The sequence below is a fragment of the Argentina silus genome, assembly GCF_951799395.1.
Source record: "Argentina silus genome assembly, chromosome: 1".
NCBI classification, from domain to species: domain Eukaryota; kingdom Metazoa; phylum Chordata; class Actinopteri; order Argentiniformes; family Argentinidae; genus Argentina; species Argentina silus.
In genome coordinates, this window is record NC_139655.1 from 33146542 (window position 1) to 33157157 (window position 10616).

Genomic DNA, 10616 nt, shown 5'->3' on the forward strand with positions numbered 1-10616 from the left:
ATTGGAACAGGGCCCTGGGCTTGCAGATAATAATAAGAACAGTACAATAGATTGGATTCTTACATGCATATTTTTCGCTAGGAGAGAATATTATTATCATCTAAGTTATTACCACATCATTTGAAATGACTAGAAAATATTAGAAACCCTCAGGTGTCAACAATTTGTGGAGTAGTGCCAACATTGACAACATCTGTGAGCCCAAGACCTGGTGGTGAATCTGTTTCCCATGGTATTATGTCAGTCCTTGAGACATCTTTAGAATAACAGTAATGATATTCAAACAACAATAGAATTTTCCGTATTCTGCTCTAAACATTGACAGACGTAGACTAGAAAATAGAGGACAATAGACAAAGACAATGGTAAAAAATAGTCCAGAAAATGACGAAGCCCTTTCATAGCATATTCTATCTTCGCTGAGCTATAAAAGAAAGAAAAGAGCCACAAACTCTCTCGCTCCTCAAAGGGTTAAAAGTTGTCAGTTCAGGAGTGCACGTCTACACCAAGCAGGTACGTGATAGGCCCTCTTACCTGGCAGGCATCAGATTCTACAGGGCCCAATTACCTTAGTCTATTCTCCTCTCTGAACCACCCCCTCACTCTCACACAGGTCAGGGTAACAATCAATCGGTCCCAAAATGTGGAAATAATTTAGTGTTTTCATCATGGTTGTTCATGTCAGACTCCTACTCTGAGTGGTAAGGTAGGGTCTTTTAGGGGAAGTTTACTTTGTTTTTTTTTACTCCAAGCCTCAAGGCAGTAGGTAGTCCAAACTGTGTTTACCTTGACCCAATCTCTGTATCGGTGAGCAAATACTGTAAACATAGCAATTGACGATGCAACTACTGCTATAGAACAAAGCAACAAGAGGCTAACCCTTCACTTATGTGTTCAACTGTTCACATAACTGAGAAAACAACAAAAAGACAATCCCAGTCCATTCAGCAGTGTACATCGATTTGAACCAGTACTTCTGTCACAACACCAAACACAATCCACCATTTTGAATGTCTGATCTCATATCCCACCCAGGAACCTCTTCTCCAGTGCGTTTTGAGAAGGAGTCAAGGAGACACTTTTTCGTTTCTTCTCCAATGCGTTTTGAGAAAGAGTCAAGGAAAGACTTTTTCGTTTCTTCTCTAATGCGTTTTGAGAAAGAGTCAAGGAGAGACTTTTTTAGTTTCTTCTCCAATGGGTTTTGAGAAGGAGTCAAGGAGAGACTTTTCAGTTTCAATCTTGGCGACAGAACATACTGTACTATGAGCGACCAGAACCAAACTATGCTCGGATCTTTTCCTTTCACATTGTCCATTTCCAGCACTGTTTCAGCTACTGAGGTGGATGTGTAGACTATGCCAGACCGGTTACAGCACAGCTCAGCTTGGCTCAGTTCAGCTCTGTGTCAATTAAGGTCAAGTGAAATTCAACAACATTGTGTCATACATGAAACCTATATTTACTGTCAAGCTGTTATTTAAGTCCAAACCCTCTGAAGCGTTTTATGTTTTATTGTGGTACTTTATGGAGCAAATACTACTCTGAGATGACCAAAATAAAAGATCCAGGATCAGTTTACCCTCCCCAACTCATAACCATTAGGGAGAAAAACACAATACTGACCTAAGATCACTGTCTAGAGGCATATTCAGTGTAACTCTGGTGCTTAATATTGCAAATCTCCTTTAGCTGCCCAAACATTCCCTTTAAAAGAAGGAAGCCAAAGATACCTGAGCGTCTTACCATACTGCCCTCTGATAGGCTGTGCCATGCAAGGAGTAGCGAGGGGATTGGGCGAACGAACACAGGGAATTATGGGGTATTAGACTCGAGTATGTGTTGTGATGAGCCTGAGGTTAGAAGGGTTAGAGCCAAGTGTGTGTCTGTTTGTGTGTGTGTGTGTGTGTGTGTGTGTGTGTGTGTGTGTGTGTGTGTGTATGTGTGTGTGTTTGCCCCCTCTACTCCCTCTCTGTCCTCCTCCTACTGATGTCTAATACAGACTAAATCACCAATAATCTGCACACATCCCTCCAGATGTCCCTGTGAATTTCCTGTGGTTTAGGACCGAGCCGGAGTGCTTTGAAAGTTTTGATAACTTCTCCAAATGTGATTGAGACCCTGCTCGTGCAGGAATGTGCAAGTATTTATTTATTTATTTTCTTCTTTTTTTGGAAAAATAGACGTCTTTTTAGCTCCTGTATTGATGACGGACTTGCTGGTTCACAGGGGGGATGATAAACTATTGTTTGGCACAAAGCATTTAGTAGTATGAGAATCCTAAAAAAAAGTGTATCACAGCGAACAGAGGAACTGTACGTTACTATTAGGAGGGAAGTGGACCACGGTCTCCTACTTACAAAGTGCACTAACCACAGCACTAACAGTCAACTCAATAAGCAGAGCTCTTAACACACTTGGCAAGGCTAGGGTCATTACAGTTGTTATGCAAGACTAGAAAATAACAACAAATATGAGCATCAGAGCATAGTTAGTGTGTAATAAGCACTATGTACACAAATACCCTCAAATAAAAGCTGACAATCTGTACTTTAACCTTATAGTAATTGTTTGATTTCAAATACAAGCTTTTGGAGCATAGAGCCAAAAGAAGAGAAAACATACTTCACTGTCCCAATACTTACACTGGACACTGTATAACCATCAATACACATTGTACAGGTTGGCCAACTTCAATTGAAAACAAAGGTGAAAAAATCACAGAATTTCACTCAGCAGAAAAACTTTGTACTACTATATATTTTAGGAGTTCTGCTTCTGTTAAAGAGAATTTGAATGCTAATATGAATATAATTCAAATTAATCTAAAATAGTCAGAAAGAAGCAGATAGTTACAACAACAAAAACTGTCTTACTGATTGTGGAACTGTTGAGCAATAACGGTCTACATATACAATATGCAGTAGAAATTCACTATAATGGGAGAAATAGCGATATGCTGTAAGAAAATAATTCAGTTTTGTTTGTCAACACTTACTCAATACATTTGTGTCTTATGTACACAGTTGTTTTGCAAAATGGTGCCTAACATTATCATTTTGTGTGAAAGCACTAAGAAATGACTAACTGTTGTGCTGAAAATGGTACTGTTGTGCTTATGTATGTTATTGTGGCATGTGAACTTCAGTTTCATACAAATGGATTCAATGATCGAGAAAACCTGTAATGAGCATATAGTGCAAGCTATTGTTATCCAGGTAACAAGGGGAATTTCTAAATTACATGTGTAGGCCCACACACACACCGACGCATAGAAAACAGCAAGCAGAGAAAGCCTAACCCTGTTATGCAGAAAGCTGGAGAATAATGACTATGTTATTTGTGCATTTCAGCATCTCGAAATCTTCGCCTCGCCGGGAAAATCATTTTCTGGTTACCATGGATACCTTGCTGCGAAGAGGTTCCGCTGTGAGTCTGTCTGAACTCCTCCTGGAGATCACTGAACCGCACGTGTCCACCAGCATTAACCTGCTCAACCCCAGGTGTGTCTGTGTGCAAATTCATCCAGACACGTAAACACGCACACACACATATAGATCTGCACATGTGCACGCACACACACACACATGCACACATGCACGTGCATGCGCACACACGCACACACACACACCCACACCCACACAAACCCACACTCAACACATGGAGTGTAAGGATGAAGCTGAACACAGTTGAAAATAGATTCATTTACATGCAAATGCAGCACAGAACATGTCGGTGTTGTTACATGCTGTTGTCCAGTAATTGAACAAAGAACGTATCTTGAGGATGTTGTTGTTGTTGTTGTTGTTGTTGTTGTTGTGTTTTAGTCTCATCACAGCACCAGATTCATTTGAGATTTCGAAATACAGTCACTGCCTAATTAGCAGAAATAAAGTGCAAGGCTTAGAACTCTTCCAAATTCGACTGCACACAAAGCCCTGTTTCATTTTTCAACTTGCCAGGTTTTGTTCAGTCCAAAATCACATCAAGACATCAAGTTCTGGCCCGCTACCCCACTCACCCACGTTAGCACCAATGCTAGTAGTTGTTCTCATTGATTGGACATGTGAATCTCCAGCACATGATTGGATGCTCCCCCTTCCCCAGTTGGCCCGGTTTGGATCGTAGGAGTTGGTCCAGCTATCGCCGTGATGTTTCAGCACCAAGCACCTCTCAGGCACGGAAGAAACTGTGGAAAAAAAAGGCACTATCAAACATTGGCTCGCCGAGAGATAGCACCGTAGTGGAAACTAAGCTATTGTCATCCATGTTGGATCGAAATGACAAGTTACTTTTCAAACATAAGCTAGGCGACTGACAGACCAATTGACTGAAACACAGACATAATGCATTTTATAAAAGACCAAACATTTTAGGAAAATTGAACTGGACATCAACTTTGAAAAACTCCTTGTTTTCAGACAAGGAGAGCAAAACATATCAAGATGTTTTCTCTACGTAGCCTACTGCTGGCATGCAGGACTAACTGTAAAGTATTATGTTCTCAAGTGTTTTTGGGGGTATTCCGTGCCAAGCCGCAGGAGTCCATAGCCCCTGCCACAAAGGCTAAAGACCAGACGTATCTCTCTCTCTCTCTCCGTCTGTCCGTCTGTCTCCCCATGTCCATGTGTTTGGCTTATTATCTGCCTTCAAAGTCAAATTAAAAAGGTATGCCAAAACCAGAGTGTATCTGCAATTCAGAACACATTTTTGTATCAGACAGTAGATATATTGCCGACTAAGTATTGTCAGATGTTGGCAAATTCCACCTACATTTCATATCCGGCCCCCGAAAACGCAGGGCGCCTCGAGACTTGCACATCATTGGTAAAGACTTCACTTGACCTTAAGTGCAAAGGCAGATATTACCGAAAAACATCCATTCTTTCTCCAAAAATGCTTTATTTTCCCCCCATATATTAATGCATTATCGCCAGTCATAAATCATTTAGGAATACATTTTAAAATCATTTGGAAAACACATTTGTTTGGGGCATCATCAATATACGTACCTTTCTCGGAAAACTTTATTCATTTATTTATGCATTCATTTATTCATGTATTCACTCATTCACGGACTCAGTCAGTGGCTGTGCAGTCCTTGGCGTGTGTGTGTGTGTGTGTGTGTGTGTGTATGTGTGTCCCACGGCTCTACCAAGCTCCGCTCCAGGCCAGTGTTGTTCCCTGGGGGGCTCTCATCTTTTACTGAGCTCTGACAGAAGATGGAGGCTGGGAGAGGGGTCCGCTGCATTAAAAACCCTTTACCCGGGCCTGATTTATCACCCTGGCCACCCCATGCACACACACACACACACACACACACACACACACACACACACACACACACACACACACACACACACACACACACACACACATACACACCCCATCAAACACACATGTATCGCCGCAAGATGGCCGTCGGCGAGCACGAAGGAGCGAGTGATGTCCCGCAGTGGTGATTTTGCATTTTAATGGTTATTTTCTCCTTTTCCCCTGGTTGGTAATTCTGGTGATTCTGAGGCACCGAGGCAGCTTGCCACAAGAAGACAAAGTGATGCAATTACACGACAGCAACTTCCTGTTGATGTCACCTGGAAATGGTGCATTTGAATATGACAGTCACTGGCAGAGATGGGGAGGGGGGAGCAATGGGGGGTGGTGGCGATGTCATTATGCTACTGCAGGCAGAGTGGACCCCATCAGACAGACAGGACACCCTCTGGAGCGGACACACACATGCACACACACACACACGAATGGACACACACATGCACTGACACACACACACACGGACACGGACACAGATACACGCACGTAGATCACACACACACACGAGCGTTGACACATAGACACACATAGACACACATAGGCACACACACACACACACGCACGCGCACACACGCACACGCACACACACAGACACACTTTGTCCTTGAAAGGGTCCCAGTTTTGATAATCATATTCATTCATTCATTCATACATTCATAGGGTGGAATACATTTGCCCCCGTCTCCTCTTTACTTAATGCATGAACGCTGATAAAACTCAACGGGTGAAGGAAAAAGCCTCCAACACAAAGAGAGAGACAATGAAAAGAAAGTCTGTTTCTTTTTCCGCAAGGAAACACTGTTTTTCATTACTATTATCAATAAGACTATTATTATTCATTATTCCTTTATCATGGAACAAAAGAAGGTCAAATCTTACTGTTTTAACATAGCTGTGTTCCAGCAGAGTGGACACCTGTGACTACATGGATGGGGGGGGGGGGGGGGTTAGGGTTAGGGTGGGACAGTTTGGGGTGCCCCCGACATTGCCTTGTGAAAAATATGGATGCATTTCTGTAGCACAGAAGCACCTCTTCAACAGCAATGCTTCCACAACACTCTTGATTTAAAAGGAAGAACCCACAGGATCAATACAGCACTAAAAAAGAGAGCCCACTCATAACATGGTACAAGTAGCCATTTTGCTTTTCTTAAGAGTATGTGTGTGTCTGTGTGTGCTTGTGTCGCTGCGTGTGTGCTTGTGTCTGTGTGTGTGTGTGTGAGTGTGTGTGTGTCTCTGTGTACGTGTAAAGCCACCCATAACACATTCATATCCGGCTGTGTCTCCTTCACCCCATCCCAGTCTGATGCATGGGGGTGAGGGGGGTAAGAGCCCGTAAATGTCACCCTCTGTTGTCCTGTGGTTTGATTTTAAAAAGAGAGATGTGTGTGTTGGCCAACACTTCCTGGGTTATTGAATCATAACCACAGAGAGGTAGATTGCCTATTTATCTCCCGCTGTGTGTTAGCAAGTGTGTGTGCGTGCGTGCGTGTGTGTGTGCGTGCGTGCGTGTGCGTGTATCACAGACTTATTTTTGTATTTGTATTCGTGCTGTTGTCAGTCACTCCTCAACAGTTAAGCTTTATTTTGAGTGTCCTGACTCCTAAAGCTGTTAATGCTTGCTAGGCATATCAAGCCTGCGGCCTTAAAGAGCACTGTTTTGGCAAATAATCTGTGAGTGTGTTTTTGTGTGTGTGTGTGTGTGTGTGTGTGTGTGTGTGTGTGTGTGTGTGTGTGTGTGACGTGTAGGACAGGCTACTGCAGCTGTTGCCTCCAAACCAATAATTCATTGTTGAGAATGCAGCATTCTAGATTAAATTTTCAGCAGCTTAAAGTGTATTTTCCTATAAACAGCAATCTACAGCTCATAAAAATTCATTCTGCTCCGGTATAAACAATCCCCTTCTCCGCCAGTCAAGAGTGTGTGTGTGTGTGTGTGTGTGTGTGTGTGTGTGTGTGTGTGTGTGTGTGTGTGTGTGTATGTGTGTGTGTGTGTGTGTGTGTGTGTGTGTGTGTGTGTGTGTGTGTGTGTGTGTGTGTGTGTGTGTGTGTGTGTGTGTGTGTGTATATATGGCATAAACAATCCTCTTCTCCCGTCAGGACCACAGAGTGATCCATCAGTTTTCCCTGGAAAACCAATTTCGCCGGAGATGTTAAGTTTTTCGCAGGCGTACACCACCTATCCCGGTAAGGGCAGAGAGGAGAAAGGGAGGAGGGAAGAGAGAGAGAGAGAGAGAGAGATGAGAGGGAGGAATAGAAAGTAAAAAGGAGGGAATAAGAGAGAGGGGCAGAATAAGAAAGACAGAGAGAGAGAGAGAGAGACAAAGGAGAAAAGAGAGACAGATACAAAGGGACAGCGAGAGACCCCTCCATTGTCTTTCATGGCACAGAGTGTTATTCGCTGTCTCATCAGTTCAATATAGTAACTAAAAACTACTCATCCATTGTCCCCCGCTTTCATAGACACTACAAGTTGACACACAGGCGCCTGTCACCGGGGCTTCATCTGATTGGTCTGAAAAAACGCTACACTTTCGATCTTCACATACTGCTCTCAGTAAAAAAAAAAAGGAAAAAAGAAAGAAAAAAGAAGACATCTTGCTTTTGACCATTAAAGCTTGAAGTGTACAATTATAAGCAAGGAACAAAGTGTGCTGGGGGCGGCCAGTTTTGTCTCGTCGAAGCGGGGGAATGACAAGATAATTACCCCAAGTCACTTCCTAACATGTGATTAAACAAACAATGCGTGTCGTTTGCTCTTAAGGTCCACAGTTACAGCGCCTTTGTTTTCTCTCGCGTGTGTTTCGGTCCAATTTAAGCGGGAGTGACGTCTGTGTGCTTACACTCCATGGGAGAATGGAAAGCACACATACATGCACGCACACACTTGGACATATGCACACACAGGCACACACACACAGGAACAAAAACACACATACATACACACACACAGGAACAAAAACACATGGGAAGAGGTTCACGCACGCACGCACACATGCACACACGCACACACACACATTGGGGTCATAGAGTGGAGAGGCCATCTCTGTACTGTAGTAATAAGGTAAGTAAGATGAGAGACCTTCAAAACACTCGAGTAAAATGGCTACTAATGATCACTGAACCCTCAGACTGCCATCTTGGCCAATAATGAAGCAGAGACGGTTTGCTCTCTCAATGATTTTGAGGATGACTACAAATTAAGAAGCATTAAATTCATGTAGTTTAAGAGCACTAATAGCCATTTTTGGACTGACCTTGAAATCCAAGAAATGAGAACTTATAAATAATGATTAAGAAAAGCTTTTATGATTCAAAAGAAGAGCAATGTTGATCTTCATTAAAAAGAGAAAAAGATAATGATATATGATACTCACTGCTAAGACACAGATACACAGCCTGGTTTCTCTGCATCCGTCCTGCACCACATTCTATAATGCATGTTCACTGGACCAAATCTAGGGAAAGTAGATTTAGTTATACATTGTTTTACTCTACCATAGATAAATACTGTCACTGTGGTACTATCCATGGTGATGAAGGTCTGTAATTCTATTTCTATGGTCTACCCCAATCAATAATTCTGACACCCACTAATAAGTGTTATACAAATGTAATATATTAATAGTTGTTGGTGATAATGCATCCTTTATAATGCATCCTTTAAAATATCCTTTATTTTGGCTATTCAAAGATGCCCTAGCGTACTATGTATGTTTGTGTCCACTGTGGCTTCCATGCAACGTCAATCAGGGTTGGGGCAAATTACTCCGGAATTCCATCAATTCCAGAATTCCTTTTTAATTCCCCCAAAAAAGGCATACATTTTCTATCACTTGTTAATCCAAAAAATCGGTATATACTGTATGTTCCAAGTTTCAAAACACTTCCTGAATTGAAAAGAAATTGGCCCCAACCCTGGGGTCAATGCAACACCAGGGGAACAGATTGTGTCACTTTAAATGTAGGTTTTCTATTTGTCACAGAGTGTATTCCCCTTCTGCATGTGGAATGATTTAGTGTGTGTGTATGTGTGTGTGTGTGAGTGTGTGAGAGAGAGAGAGAGAGCACAACGGGGGGACACACATCTCCCTAAACCCCCTTATCCCTCCTTGCCTTCCCCATTCTCTCCCCCAACTCCTCATATTCACTCTCTTATTTCCCAAACGGTGCGCCACATCTTGTAACAACCTCTGTCTGGACAATGAGCTCCCTTTAAATGTAAACCAGAGGTATAAAAGCTGACATGTTTATCACCGTTGCTATGGTATTGTTTCAGAGTACAGAGCGATTGAAAATCCCAAAAAAAGAATTGCATTGTTGAGGGCCTAATCTGAAACCTCTTGAAATTTCCCTCATGGTTTCACGCACGCACGCACGCACGCACGCACGCACGCACGCACGCACGCACGCACAGACAGACAGACAGACAGACAGACAGACAGACACACAGACACACAGATACACACACACACACACACACCTCAGACTTGACCTGTGACCCCAATAGGCCATTTCAAGGTAAAAGAAAAAACCGTCACTCGCATAATACGTGTTTGCTGCAATAGAAATGGAGAAAACAACTGTTATTGCAGTGTTATTGCAAGGCAAAGCCAACCCTGTAGGTAGTACAGTACAACCTCTCCTTTGCTGTGTTTCCTTATTCACCGCCCTGACTACAACAAAGCTCGGAACTACTGTATAGCAAACTACACAGCACCTTTGTGTTTTCAAAAACAGGAAATCGGTCTTTTGTCCGCTGGAGATGGCATCAAAAAGCTACCTTGTTTCATCTGTCTTAAACAATCTCATCCTCCCTTCTCATGTGTACCCCATGTGGGATGCGTTGCCTCTCTGAACACATTGGGAAACAACGCAAACCATCTTCCCGGGAAGTCCCGGCGGGTTGCGAAAAACAGGCTCGTTTGTGAACGCACCTCTGTCGAGCGCGGCGCCCGGTGTTTGATTTCTCTCAGGTCTGCTCCCCTCCCCTCCCCTCTTTCTCTCTCTCTCCCCCTCTTTCCTGCTCATCTCCTGTCTTTCTCCCTCATGCTCACCTTCTCTCTCTCTTCTCATTTCTCCTCCCATCTCCCCTATTTTCTCCTCTCACTCCTCTCCCCCCCCCCCCCACCCCCTTCCTCTCCCTCTCCCCACCTTTATGCTCCTCCTCTCACCCCCCCCCCCCTTCCCCCTCCCCCTTCCTCCTTCATTCCTTAGATGCTGAGTCTTTGTGGACAGTGTAGCCTGCAGTGGATATTGGAAATACCAGGAGCATTTGTATCTCTCTC